Raw genomic sequence first — 15,629 nt, forward strand, 5'->3', positions numbered from 1 at the left:
AATTTCACATGTGACATTTTCATAAAGATTAGCATTGCTGAAGCGATCTACTGTAGTAGTCCTTCTAGATTTTGACACTTTTTCGCACTTTTAACTTAATTCATCACAACTACTTGCACATATGTTTAATAAACCTGACTGATGTTTATGTCAGGGGTCACACTGCAGAGGATGCATGATGGGAAACTTTATATTTCAGAATTGTTATCTCAAAAGTCAGTGAAACCGCAGTATGACATTTGTTGGCAGTATTTGTCCCATGACTGGATGTGTGCAGCGAGAGAGGAGGACCAGGGATTGGTGAGGGGTGCTGAGGGCTTTTCAGACAGGCTGTTTTAATGAGCCTCAGATAATTAAATGTTATTTCAGAGCTCCGTGGTCAGATTGCTGTCTTGTATGACTCAGTGATCTGGTTTTGCTTTTCTCATTTACAAAATAAACATCTCTTTCTTTCCCTGCTATCGTATTGTAGATCAAACTTGACTTATATAGCCTAATAAAGCTCGCTGCATGAGACGCGTGTTTTAGTCTCTTTTTTAATTGGAGAGAAAGAGTGTCTGGGTCTATTTGTGGTCTGGTGCAATGTTGGAAATGCCAGCTGTCGCGCATCAAAGCCTCGCTGGAACAAACCGTTATTTGGCATGTCGCTGCAACTTGTTGAAATACATCACTATTATTACTATGCCATACATAATAACCCTTTCCCATTAATCTAAAACCTCATATGTACATCTGATGAATAAAGTCTTAAAAAGTTGTTTGTAATCTACATGAAAAATATTGCACTATAAAGAATTATGTTACTATAAACCAGACTGCAATAAAGAATCACTCATTTACACACAGGCATTTTCTCTAAAACTGTTGATTATGTTGTAGAAAACTACCCTGTTGCACACTTTGCAGTGGTCTGTGAGAAGCAGAAAAGATCCTCTACACCTTCTGGAGTTATGATTGACAGCTGTGGCTGTGTCCTGAGAGCCCTGAGCCAAGCCCCACCACATAACGCATGCCCGACATGTCTATGTCCATCTGGGGTCCTACCCTTCAAACCAGAGCACCCCTTTCTCTCTGCCGGCAGAGAGACCCAGGGACAGCAGGAAGAACAGGGTGTGAAGACGCCGGGGCCTCTCAGGGCTCGGAGGGAAGTATCCAAAGCCAGCTGGTCTGGCTTTGAGGTAAATCAATGGGCAGAGTGAAACAAAGGCAGCAGAAAGAAGACGAAGAGTTGTAGACAGCAGGAAAAGAAGAGATAAAGAAAGTCAAGATTTATAGTGGGAAACGTGGAGATCGGAACAGTGGGTTCTGTGAAGGCGTTTGTGCAACAACAAACAGGTGAGACACAGGTGTGAGGAAAGGTCTTGACTCTTGCATGATGGAAATGTGATGCCAATTAATAGTGTTACTTCAAGATTTCAGGCTACCACTGTGAACAATGGGAGGTTTTATCTTTTGTGTGATTATTGGGATTCGAGAAATTACTACATAGCAACATTTTCCATCAGCATACATAGTGTCTATTATCTCACCTGTAACCACCATCGTGTTCAGGTGAAACTACAAGAGCTGATGTAAATCACTTCCGAGGCTGCACTTTTGCTAACATCACTGTTTTTTGTTGCTGGCATCAGTTTGGGGCAGAGGGGAGGGGTGCATGTCGACACAAAAGTGCTGCTAAAGGAGATGCTGAGAGCAGTTTGGATCCACACTGTTGTCAGTTGGCATCAGGCTGAACTCACTGAAGAAGCGCTGCACAGCAGAAACTTTACTGACTGAAAACACTCCAAGAAAACAGCTGGGGACCGTTTCTGTCTAATTCTTGTTCGTCACGACTATTGTTACTGTCGAATGCAGAGGAGAGAGGAGAGTGACAACCGCAGTCAGTAGTTTTGTCAGTTGTTTCATGCTGTATCTCTTTTTACTATAATGCAAAATTGCTGAAAGGCTTGTGGAATAAATAGTTTCAACAGATGGAAAACAAATTTCACTTACTTGTTGGAATACAACACTCACATTATGTTGCAGCAGTGTTAATATTATAGCCGATATCTTGATCTGCAGATATAACGAAAAGGTGCGTGCGTGCTGAGTCATTGGAAAGCCAATTCTAACCAAGTATCACAGAGACCTGACACTTTTTTGAACATTTAGATGAATGTAACAATGCATGAGGGTCTGAGGCAGGGACATCAGTCTGAAGAGAAGTTAGTGTCCCTCTAAGGTTGTTTTCAAATCAGTGCTTCTGTGATACAAAGTTAATTTAGTAACATTTAATAAATGGTAAATAGTTCTTTAAACTTTTTCATTAATAGTTGATTAAAGTTTTTTCCACTGTTATAAAACAAAAGAAAAGCTTTATAAAACATTTATAAAGAAGTTGTGAAGGTTTATAAACATCAGTTGCAACTTTATAAAGGCCGTCCCAATAGTGTTTATAGATCAACTTTACAGTATTTATTACAAAGAACATTTACAAAGCATTAAAACATCAGTTGCAACTTTACAATAAACAAATGCTTAAAGGTCCTATTTGTAAGAAAAGTTTATGTTTGAGTGTCACTCCCAACTCGCCAAAACCTGATGCTTTGGGATGGCGGCCATACTGTATATTACCAAAGCGTCAATATTTGACGAGTTGGGAGTAACACTCAAAAATCTACTTTTCTTACGAATAGGACTTGTTTTATAAAGGATCTCATTGTTAGTTTACTGTAAACTAAAGTAACTAAAGTTCAATTAACAATAAAGTTACAATTTATTAATGATGGTTACAATGAGGTGATAATTCTGACAATATTAGCTCCTTGAGTTCCAAATATTTTTGCTTTTGTCGTGGAATGCAATTTGAGACACCCACATAATAAAGGAAATGTATTTGGCATCATTGTATTCCAGTATAATTGCCATATTAAGCAGAGATTAAAAATGTGCTTCTATATTCTCAATGAAAATTTGCATAAAAACTCATTTGGTACTGAAGCATAGCGTTGTCAAAAATATGAATACAGCCATACTAATTAATTCTGAATATTTGAAAGCAACTAACTTTCTCGTTGACACACACACCTCTACAGTGCCCATATAGGCCGGGCTCCTCTCAATTGTGTCAGTTTTTCCCTGTGGTATTGTATTGAAGTTAGAAATTCTAGTATCGTGACACCACTGATACACTATGAATTTGAGAAACAAACACAAAAAACAGAGAGCAACAAATAAAATTCAAAAGTGACCCAACAAGAAAATAAAATAAGTACATTACCTTCTGATGTAGCTGCAATCTAACGGTGTGTGTGTATGTCTGTGAGGAGCAGGAAGGAGTACTACAGAGTGCTACAGTACTAAGTCAAGCATTACTGTGACTGTAAGAACAACAGTGCCCTGGTAGTTCATTGTTTACAACTCCGTTTCCAAAAAGTTGGGACGCTGGGGGGACAAGAGACTGTGAGAGTTGAGGAAAGCTCCAGAAACACCTGTTTGGAACGTTCCACAGGTAAACAGTTTCATTGGAGCTGATAGTATCATGATTGATGCATGATACATGTAAGGATGGGGAGAAGTTCACCACTTTGTCAAACACATGATTGTATAAAAGATATTACAACATTAGCTTAGGAACAATTCTGTTTTAATAACATTTTGATCAGCATCCCAACTTTTTTTGGAATCAGGTTTGTAGTCTGCATCGTTACTGCTCTGCAAAAAAACCTGACAGGCTGAATTTCTGGTTTCCTGCACACAGTAAAGAAAAAAGTGGACTGAGGCTCAAGCAAACTGCAGGAAGAGCCAGCCCACATCGCCAGAAAGTACGACCTTGTTTAACCTGAACCGGCACAGGGCCAAGAGCCGAGAGCAGGATAATGCAGACTTAATTTTATCAACTTCAAGCAATTACTTCAATTGTATATATGACACAGTAAGTTATGCGACTACTGTGACTTTAACATATACACATTGAGGTGTGGTTACTAATGCAGGAAATGTGTTGTATAGGCATTAAAAGCCATCAAGGACAAATTGTGACTTCTTGGCCCGGGGCCCTGAGGAAACAGGAGGGATGAGGAGGACTAGACACAGACTTTTCCTCTGGGACTGGGACTAACTGTTGAAAAAGGCAGCACAATACACAAGGGACCAGGCTATACTAGACTAATACAAATGAGCTACATACAGCAGCAGCTATACTTTGTGAAAACCCTTTCCTTCATTAATGAATAAAACAGGATGCAATTAGAGGAGGATGTCTAAATAATAACACATTGTGTTACTATTCAGCCAGGATCGGATGGTGCCGTCAAATCGCTGATTAACAGACTACTTTGACTGCTTTTTCCACAACAAGGAAAGAGATGTGAGTACATTCAAAACTTAGAGCGAGTTACTCTGGCGACTCTTTGTAGCTTACATTTTCAAATGACACTTGAAGCAATAAGTAATGTGTCTGTGAAGTCCTGTGACCTAACTGATGAAGTCATACCGTACAGACGCAGTAATTCAAAGCACCATGACATTCCCTCCTGAGATAATGAGCAGCCTAACGTGTGAGACTCTTGTGCAGCTTGTATAACTCTTTTATGTTATCAGGTAAACTCAGGATTCAAGTTGTGGTGTAAGAAGAGGATCACAACGTAAAGAAATGAGTTGTGACCTGGCTATGAGTCACTGTTTCAACTTGACTATTTCACTATTTACAAGTGATGGGGAGGGAATAGTTTTGGATTGAGAAAAAAATTAAGACATAAAAAACTTTTATAAAAAAGGTATTTGATTACATTTATTTCACTGAATATCATTAATGCCTTAACTAAGGCAAATGCCTCCAACTCAACTTGACACAATGTGGTCCTCGACTTGACTTGCCCTGAAAAAAATGACTTGGGACTTGCTTGACACTTCGACTCACATGTCTTAAACTGGCAAAAGACAACCTTTCTGCTTTCAGTTATCAATCTGAAGTTAATACTGAACGCACACTGTAATGGCTGTATGTTTGCATGGTGTAATGACACCATTTTTGGTTTTATTGGTTTCCTTAAAACCTCATTTTCACTATGCTAATTGCTGTGCCCACTGGGCTTGATTTTACCCACACAAATGAAGGCTGCATTATGGCACAAAGGAAGCACATCTGCCATTGCACAACCAAAACAGGAAGAGACATTGTTTACCCTGGTTGCTATCCCTCGGTAACGGTGGAACAACTGGAATAACTGCAAAAACTCTACACTGCAAACAAAAATTAATCCTGATAGCGAAGGTAAAGTAGGTGAGTGATAGAAACTGAGTAAACAAGAGTGAACTGACAGCATTCACTTGATAGAGAGCACTGGTGACAGAATGTTCCCTCGTTAATATGCGTTCCCCCTTAACAGCGGGACTTGAGACCAGGGGTCTAGTGCACATCTAAGACACACACATACGCGTGCATGTTTTTTTAATTGTTATCTTTAAAAATAACATCTTGAACTACCTCTACCTTTTTAGCGGTTTTCCAAAAAATGAAGGGATGTTTTGCTGCATTTTAATTGTTAATGTTAGCTAGCTATAAAATTTAAAAAAAGACTACCAGCATCTTTTAAGGTGAAACATTTCTTGCATTATTTTCAACCTACTTATGCAAATTGAGAACATTTTATTTCCTCACTTGCCAGGAAAAAAAGTCACAGCGTCACTACACCTTAGCTTGAGATGGGTAAAAACTGGCATTTTTTGTACTACATGACGAAGTAACAAAACCTGCCTACTTATTATTACAACTGCGTGTTTTATTCTGCCTTTTTATACCACCAAGATTGGGGTTTCTAGGTCAAATTGGGATTCTTACCGTTGTGTTTCTTACCGTTGTGTTTTGACAGTAGCCAGGTTGCTAACGGTAGCCATGCTGCTAATGTTGTAATGTTGAATTGGTTTTTGGTTAAATGCCTGAATGAAAGTCTTTTATTACCACGGTCATAAGATATTCAAAGGTTTTGTTCTACAACATAAAATACACGATTCAATTTCCCATAATTTAATTAGAAAGCGCTAACATGTGTTAAAAACAGTGGTTGCTAACATGTGAAACACCCGAACAAGGCCGACTTCAGTTACAATCTATTCTAACTTAATCAATTTACAGTAAATGTCAAAGTAATTGTGTAGTAAGACGCTTAGTGGTTGTGCCGCTATGAGCTAATATTTATAGCCAAACATTAGCTTTTTTACTGCTAGCGATTTAAAACATCATCGCTACACCACTCGATACAGAAAGACCTGTTAGTAATTATCACTTTGTTGTTATAGTAAGTTTATTTTGTACAAAAGCTTAAAATTGAGACTTTATATAAATAGGCCTGTACAAAATCTAAACCTGCAGTAACTATAGCTGTCAAATAAAAGTAGAAAAAATGGAAAACACTCGAGAAAACTTGAGTGAATGTACTTACTTTCCAACTCTGTGTGAGGCAGCTAGCCCTGATCACTTTGTAAAAAGCTTTAAACTGCTACATTTCCTCATAACAGGCTCCCATGTGCGTGTGGTTACTCTCTCTAAACCTGGCCACACGTTCACACTAAACACACAGCCGAAACAGTAGATGGTAATTGTGCTGAATTTGTATCGCACCTGTTTCCAGAAGCCAGTAAAAACACTCAAACACACGGTCCGGTGGTCCAGCAGGCACCACACCTCCTCTGATCCTGCTCATACACGTGATGACGGGCTCAGACGCGAGTCACGCAGGCCCCGCCCCTCCCCCGCGCTCTAATTGGCTGCTCGGCAGACGCTGCGGCTTCTCATTGGCTGCGGGGAGGTGTCCTTTACACCGAATTCCATCGCTGTTGTCTTAGAGATGTGACGTCAAATGTGTCTAATGTGATGAGGCTGAGTAATTTTGGGGGGAAAGTAGACTGTAGATGGCGGTGACTCTTATTTTGGTAGTTGATTTCGCCTTTTTTTGTAGTTCTGCTGTAGTTTCCATAAGTTTGATCTGTCTCAGGGCTGTTTTGAGAACGAATATATTAAAAATAAATAAATAAATAAATATGATCAGTAAAGTATGTTACATGTTGATGGATTCTTTCCCCACATCGTACTTGAACATTCACGCAATCAACCGAGACGTTCACTTTTTTCTTCGTGTGTTTTGACGGCGGTGTGTGTGTGTGTGTGTATGTGTATGTGTGTGTGCGTGCGTGAGAGAGAGCGAGCGAGCGAGAGAGAGAGAGGGGAGGCAGTTCGTCAGATGAGGGGAGGAGTCTCTCACTGACAAGAGGGAGACTGGCTTTTTCTGAGTTTGTCAGCTCCCCCTAAAATAGCAGTCAGCGTGTAAATGTGCACCGAAATTACGTTTATCCACTGGAGCCACCGATATAGAGTGTCTATACACGGCGACTGACTTGGGAGTGAAGGTGAGTAACGGAAATAGAAACAATGTTGAGGAGTGTGGCGGCGGCGGCGGCGGCGGCAGTGGCTCCAGTGAGTGAGAGGAGAGAGAAGGCGCAAGAGGGAGACGTAGAGTGGATTTGGGAGACGGAGACATGACTGTATATCTCCTTATCTCTCCGGCTATCTTCTCCGGGGTTACGAGCCGAAATCGGAGATAGGGGAGTGTGAAAGTCGTGTAGTGTCAGTCGTGCGACAGTATCGGCGAGGTTTTGTCTTGTTGTGTTTTTTTTTAAAGGGCGCAGCAGCGAGACGCGCGCTGTTGATATCAAGGCAATCGCGAGTAACTTTTTTTTTTTTTTTTTTTCTCTTTTCTTTTCTGTACAGGATTCATTTTCAGCAGCAGTGCGCCGGTAACTTCTCAATATGTGTCTATCTATCTGTGAGTTACGACTCGTGAAACTCCCTCGCAGTTAATCGTGGGATCCGAAGTGTCAAACAGGCGCATCGTTTGGCCAAAATAGTAATCAATGTGTGCGTAATAACACTGTTGAGCCATCGCGACGACAGCAGCCCCGCAGTTCACACAGCGACTAACTTCTGAGAAAACAGAAAAGAAAAGAAAAGCCTTCCCAACTTATATCAACTTAGCTTATTATTTAATTTATTCTAAGTTTTTGTACATGGGTTGCCAGGTTTGATATCTGCTTGACATTTATGGCACTGAAATCTAGATGGTGCTGGTCAGCCCGCGCATGACATCACCTCACTTGCTTATTGCCATACATGTTGTCACCAGTGTTGTCTGTGTAACTACAACTGTACTGTAATTTGTTTAACAAGAGGAGACTTGTAGCTGCATGACATCAATAAGCAGATTTAGATTTTTAAATCTGATATGTGCTGGTTTTTAACTTCTCTTTCTTGGCTTTGTGTAAGAGCAATGATGATGGTTAAAACAAGCTGCAATAAGATCTCATTTTTTGTCTTGATCGACCTCCCACGACATAAGAAGATCCCACTTTTTTGTGATTCAAAGTGACAGGCTTGGCAGTGCTCAGTGCATTTCAGATAAGCTGTATTGGCAGTTTGGTAGCGGAGAGGTGCGGTGAGAGAGAGAGAGAGAGGGATATCTTTTTGCTTTCTGGTGCTTCTTTGAATCTCCGGGACTCTTGTGACCTTAACCTCTCGCCAGAGTGGGCAATGGCCAGCAGAAACCTGACCTTCTCAAATGTTTCTGTTGTATGCTCACACCAAACGTGTCTCATAAATATTGTACAGAAGTTTTTACACAGAAAATACCAGGAGCCTAACCTGCAAGTTGTTCTCTATTAACTTCTCTCGAGTTAAAGGTGCACTATGTAGTTTTGGGGGAAGACATTTTGACCCGAAGAGAAAAATCTTCGTCTTATTTTTGATTCCTTAACAAACAAACTCTCTTTGTTTTCATGTATGAATAAACAGAATAAACAAACTGACCTTAAAGTACAACGCAACTTCATGCTGTTTTACTTTGTTTATATGTGGCGGACCCTGCCACCTTTCTAGCTTCAAACAGAGTTCTGGGGACCTTATTTTCCTCCGAGAACAGCTTATTTATTCAGTTATAACAAAATAAATATTTCTGACTTTGTATTCTATCCTTATTGATATTCTGAGTTTGAAACTACAGAGTGCCCCTTTAATGTTGGTATGAATTTAGTCTTTGGAGAAGTTTTGGTTGCAACTTGTTAAGTGTGTTTTGGGTTATTCAGTGGATAAAATCCAGCATATTTTTGTGGTGTCAGCATTCTTAAAAGCTGTGTATTGTTAACTTACATGTATTTAAGTGCTTTACCTGCACCAATAGTAAATATTTTACTACTTACAGTATATCCCTCAGTTTTCAGGTCAAACCAATGACAAATTTTATTGCCAAAGTAATTCACCAGGGACGAGAGTTGTTGCAGCAGCATTAAAGCATGCTTGTATTTTTCACTGTTAGTGCTGTTCTGACGGCATGTACATTACCATACCAGCTGGTTGCCAGTGATTTCTAAAGCAAAGCAGTAAAGCACCCTCCAATCTGCAGTCATTAGCTCCTGCGCTGCCCCAGGCCTCGCCAGTAATGGGCCTTGTTGCTCATGATCCACGTCACGTGAGCTCTTATGTCTAATGTGTGGATGAGGGATTCTTTCAGCGCGGCTGAAATGAATATCATTTTAACAATTTATGTCGTATATTAGTCAAAGGAATGAGCATGATGTCTGTGACGGCACAGATAGAGCCGTCGTGAATGTCTTTTTCATGCATGCCGTGAACTGTTGCTCTAACCTCGCAGACCCCGAATGTCCTACCTTAATTTACCATTATGCAAACACACTCAGATGTCTCATTAAATCAGCTATGTGACGATGTGGTAATGCGAGCTAGACGGATGCTATTCCACGATGACTACCACTGTTTATTAACTGATTTAGCCTTGTTACATGTTATGTTTGTGTGCCCCTGCATGTCTCTGTAAATGTGGACGAGTGCGTGTCAGCGTCTGAGCACAAGTTCTCAGCGGAGAGGGAGAAATGAGAGGTGGTGACGGTGTGAGGAACGGGCAGCTGCAGCATCTTTTACTGCACTCCTCATCCCACTTCAATCTCAGTGTCTCAGCTTCTCCTTCCAGGAGAAATGTGGAGTGTGTGGGCGAGTCGGATCTGCAATTAACGCCGGTTGTCAGAGAGAGAATGCTGGCGTTTACACGATGCCTCTGAATCACTGAGTGAAAGTCTTTCTCCTCCACTCTCCTCCTCCCAGGACATTTTTTTTTCCAAGGAGGACAAAAACACCAGAAAGCAGTAAGCCAAGGATGTATTCAATGAAAAATATGAGCTAGAGGATGAACATTCTTGGTCCAATAAAGAGGACAGTGTTTCTTTGATTGTTCGGTAAGCCAAGATGTTCTTTTGTACTGCAAATTTAGCTCTCACATTACAGCAGATATGGATATTAGCATTGTTTCACGATTGTTTTATATATTTTTTAGACATGATTTTGAATCTTTTTTTTGCTTTATCTGAATAATATCTCGTGCAGGATTTCAGTGGCATCTTTACAGGGCTGTTTGTTGAGTCAGTTGAGTTTTCAGGCAAAGACAGTGAACATTGAATACAGTTTCTTGGTTGATTTGGTTGATGGGACTGGCTTTAATTAGGAGTTTTCTTAAGTTCACAGACAAATGCATTGTGGTGATTGGAGACTTGTTTTTTTTTTTAACTGAATACTTTTGTTTTCCTTTTTTCTTTGTGCTTTAAAAGGTGTTTTTTAAAAAAGATTTCCTTTTCGGATCACTCAAAAGAAAAGTGGCGTGATAATACTCGACGTCACTTTGTAACTATCCAATTCTCTCTTGGACAAACAAAAGCATCTTAGCAACATGATTCATTGTTTATTGGAGCTCTATCATCAATATGGAGATTCCAGCGTTTTCCTGTGAGACCTGGAGGTTGGATGCAGAATTTTGAGCCTGGCAGATAATGTTGTAGACCACAGTTAACTGTAGACTGTCCCCTGCAGACTAAAGAGAAAAGACTTTTGCTGCTGTCTTTTTGTACACGAATATCTGGCTGTTGTTGTACAGCAAACCACTCATGAGAAAAACTTTTGATAGTCTGGTGTTCGGTCAATACACGTGGTTTTAAGTTCACTTTTTTCACTCTGAGTTTGGTCAATGCTAACTAGGTCATTGTGGGGCCTTTGGTTAACACTGCCACAGTCCTGGGTTCAGTTCCTGGCCCCTCTCTCTTTGTGTGGCGTTTGCATGTGCTGCAGGACATTCATGTGCTGTGATCATGAGCCATTGGTACGTGTGTGAACTGGCACACTGAGTCAGGTGCTAAAACTACTTATTGGTTAACATGGAGTGGTTGAGTCAAAGTTAAAGACATTTAAACATTAAAAAACAGTCAGTTTGTTGTCTTCAAATCTCATTAGGTCAACTGATAATACTCATACTATTGTTTTTACTTACTAAGTGATTTTAAAACTTTCTGAATATATATAACTAATACATGGCATAAAAATGACTCCTGTAAAAACTAGAGCTGCAACTAATGATTATTTTCATTATCCGTCACTTTTCACAAATAATCATTTTGTCTACAGGAAAAATGTGAAAAATGCTCATCAGATTTATCCGTGACATCTTCAAATTACTTCTTTTGTCCAACCAACTGTCCAAAACCGAAAGACTCTTCATTTACTGTCATTAATGACAAAGAAAAGCAGCAAATTCCTCACATTTTAAGCAAATGTTTGACACTTTTGTTTGGGAAACCACTGAAAAGATTAATTTTCAGTCGTCGATTTAAATTTCTTTCCATTAACCAGTCGATGAATCCAAAAATCAGCTCGGCTAAAAACATATCTCACCTGACAGAAACTCTAAATCTCCGGTATGTTTCAGGCTCTCTAACAGCCTCATGTAAGCTCAGAGGGTGAATGTATTACTCGCTGAGGCACTGTTTGTATAGCAAGACAGCTCGCAGTGACCTTTCAACTGTCCTGCCCTTGACTGAGACCTCTGGTGGTAAGCCACCTCGTTTGGCTCACTCAGCACATGTGCTGCTGAGCGGGGCAGAGCAGCTTAAGGCCGCGCCGTATTTTCCTGTCTCCCGTGCTCTTCCAAACGAGGCCTGACCGGCGGTCTCTTCACCTCTTCAACCTGGACCACACGGGAGAGTCAGCGGGAAGATCCTCAAGCAGAGCTGCACTCTAAACCTGCTGCTAATCTGCTTTTCGCCACAACGATCCTTGTCCGTCTCTCTCTCTGGTCACTGATTGTGACACTGAGTGCAAACAATCCAACACATGGGGTTATGTCGTCATTGTGGCCACAGTAGTGTCATTAAAATAACAGCATAGCTACTTTTTATACACTGTACATTTAACATTTTTGTGTTTTTAGCCTCTTAATTTCAAGAATCAAGCCCACATTCTCCAGTAACCAGCAGAAACAATAGCGCATGCACACAGTGTGGTTTTGGAGTGTAGACTGTAGAAGCATGCGGTGGAGCAAAGGTGATGACTTTGAGAAGTCAAGTCATTTAGCACCTTTCTATGAAGCCCCCTCCTCCTACTTTGGTTTCTGGACTGCAAGAAAAACCACAGTATCAAACTGAGCGTCATCTCAAAAGTGAGTGGGCCACACGAGGACATACAACCCCAATGTGTGTGTCCTGTGGTTTGGTTAGTCACTATTTTTCAGCTTGTTTTTTCTTTATTGACATGGAGAAGACATACGCCTGCCTGAAGATGTAAAAACAGAGAGCGGTGATGTCGCTACACAAAACCTCTGCGATATTGTTAAGTCGAATCGTGCATGGAGCAAAACTGATAGTTGAAAAGGAAGTTAAGAAAGACATCTCTTTGCTGAGTTGCGTTTTAACTGAATTTTAATGAGACTCTGAAAAAAACATAAATCAAAGGAATATATTATAATCTAATTTCCTAGATCAAAAGATCTCCCATGATTGCTAATATACCCCACTGTATTGAATTCCTGATGTTCTACTGTAGATCTTAAAAAGCATCTCTCGCTGGAGATTTAACTTCTCCGGCTTTGTGTAGGGTCGAGTGAGTGGAGGCATCACACACAGACAAACAATTGAATTATGTGCAAAGTAAACTTTCTTCAAAGTCTGTGTGATGAAGCTGTTTACTGTTGCTACCGAGCGCCAAAATAGGGGATTTGAAACATCAGCTTCGGCCTTTATCACCATTTAATCCAGCCTCCCATTATGTTACCAAAGATAGCAAGAGTCCACGGAGAAGTGTTTATCAATGGCTGGTGTAGTAAATACAGCTGTGAGACCTGGGTGTCACAGCTCCGACGGCGACTGAAAGTCCAGTAGCTGCTGGGAGGAAGACTTGGATCTCCTGCAGCTGGACCGGCGCTGCGGCCTCCCCGAGCTGCAGGAAGGAGGCCTGGCTGGCGATATCGTTGTTTTTCATGTTTGTCTGAGAAGCCCTGTGAACCAGGACAGCTGGGGAGGATGTGATTCCTCCCATTATTCTGCAGCACACATCAGCCCTACGAACTGGGAAGGGAAGTCACCCAGCCCCCTCTTCTCTCTGGAAGCTGCTCTAGTCCGCCGCAGGGCTCTGACTTGTAGTTCAAAGTTGTCTTCCTCTCTGCTGTTAGGGCCGAGCTCGAGCAGCGTGAGCGCTGCGACTCCTCATGCATGTTCTTTTTAGCTAGAGTTTTAAAACTGTTATACATCAGACCGAGATTAAGCATTTTGGGTTGCTGCTGTGTGAGCAGATTCAGGATAATAAGAATCTCTTTTTGACCGGGCCCACTTTAGGGGGAGTGTCAGCCTGGTTAAGTATCAGTTTTACAAGCCATGATATCAACTCAGTCCCTGAGTTTTGGAGATATTGGCCGTAGAGTTGTCTGCCTTCTCGCCGATATAATCGAACTCGACGGCACTCGGCTTGTGGTGCACAGAGCACAAAAAAATACATTTGAAGGACTCCACAAGAGTGTCTCCTTCCAGAAATCATGACCCGGTTACTCAAGATAATCTACAGAACTTGTTTTGAGCAGTTTCGTGCCAACTCATGGACGAGAGGCTAGCTCATGAAGCTAACTAAGCTAGCTAACTTGCTAACTAACCATAAGCTTACATTGTGAAAGAGGCGGTTAATAACCCAACAACCCCTGCGAAATTGCCCACTTGACTATAATAATTTGAGACTTTCGGTCCAATAGAATTTGGAAAGTCTAGAAAAGCCGCAAGACTAAACCATTAGTTGGGCACTGACCTGAAAGAAGTCTCTAGGTCGCACACTCTGTGGGCTTCACAACGTATAGGAGCCTGAAATTTGTATACCTTGGAAGTCAAGCTTTTTTGCTTCATAGGAATGAACGTGGGCACCATCTCCAACGCCCTATCCCGATTTTAATTGTTAGATCCATGTGCACGCTTCCTTCTGCTTTGTGGTAGAGCCGGTGAGTGTGGTTTGGTAAAAAGATAATAGTTCCTACATGAAACTGCTCACAACAAGGTCTTTGCATTATCTGAGTAACCAGGTCATGATTTCTGTAAAGAGACATTGTTATTTAGTTTTTTTTTTTTTTTTGGCACCACAAGCTGAGTTCCATCTATTTCCCTTATATTGGAGAGAAGGCAGACATCTCTACAGCCAATATCTCCCAAACTAGGCATCTCACACCAAAACAATATAGATTGATTGATACAACTACAGGTAAGAGGACAAATTTGTATTTTCGATTTTGAGGTCAACTGTCCCTTTAAAACCAGTCTTTTAAAAACAAGGGCATTCGGAAAGTATTGTCATTGCATCTCCGGTCTCTCGATCCCAGCTCTCTATAGTGTGACTGTGATTGTGAGTGAGGTGTTGAGTCTGCCCGCTGTTTGTGCGTCTGCCCGTCTGTCCTCTCCCTTTCTCCCAGTCCACTTTCCATCTGTGTGCTGTGGGCTGCAAATCTAGTTGAAAATGGTGTAGTGTTTCCACCAGTGAGCTCTTGCCAGCCTGTATTCATGTCAGACTGTGTTGTTCTTGATTTTGTTTCCCTCCTCCCCTCAACCTCTGTCGCTGGTCCAACTGCCAGGGGTGTTCAGAACGTATATGGAGGTTGAGGAGGGTGTGGGAGGGAAAGTGGGGGGTGGGGGGCATCCATCATCAGCCGCTGGCCCTGGGACACAGGACCAGAGGCTATCGGCAAACAGTTTGACTGAAAAGATTCCTGGAGAAGCGAGCAGCAACAGCAGCAGCAGCAGTGGGGCCCGCGGGGTCTCTCTCTCTCTCTCTTTCCCTTTCTCTGTCTATCTCCCTCAATCTCTATCACACTGTTTGCACACAGTGTTCATGTGACAGCTAGCACACATCATCTGATTTGGGAGAAACTCTGGGCTGTAGCTGCAGAATACCCCTTAGATTGTTCGCTCAAAGAATGCCGTTCATTGATGTCAATAGACGTTCAAGTTGACATAAACCAGAGAAAAAATCTTTCAGGTTGAAGTTAAAGAAATGATGATGGTGATGGTAGTCCCTTCCTCCCTGTGAGAAAAGGGCTCTCAGGGCTAAACTGCTATTAACTTAACTAAACTCATGTTTACTATCAAAACACATCATTCACAAAGCAGACTGATTATTCAAAGTGCAAGCTGTCTCTCAGCGTGACGTTACAGGAACCTTGAGAAATAAAACCCCATGACAGACATTTACAAACCAGCTTGTAAACATTTCCAGTCACTTCCAGCCCATTAGTGCG

The 15,629-nt window shown here is 41.3% G+C and overlaps 1 protein-coding gene across 10 annotated transcripts in view; it reads left to right on the top strand.

The window, feature by feature from the left end:
• The first annotated feature begins 1,066 nt into the window (after positions 1 to 1,066).
• mef2aa (myocyte enhancer factor 2aa) overlaps positions 1,067 to 15,629 on the top strand; it is a 72,691-nt gene continuing 58,128 nt past the window's right edge. For 8 of the 10 annotated variants that reach the window (XM_084364048.1, XM_084364050.1, XM_084364052.1 and 5 more), the window contains exon 1: positions 7,221 to 7,386. The gene's annotated coding sequence lies outside the window, so the exon portion shown is untranslated. Of the gene's footprint in view, positions 1,336 to 7,220; positions 7,387 to 10,142; positions 10,279 to 15,629 lie in introns of those variants that run through there. The other 2 variants (XM_084364046.1, XM_084364047.1) reach the window with 2 other exon arrangements.

This window comes from Pagrus pagrus, assembly GCF_965226575.1.
Source record: "Pagrus pagrus genome assembly, chromosome: 10".
Classification (NCBI taxonomy): Eukaryota; Metazoa; Chordata; class Actinopteri; order Spariformes; family Sparidae; genus Pagrus; species Pagrus pagrus.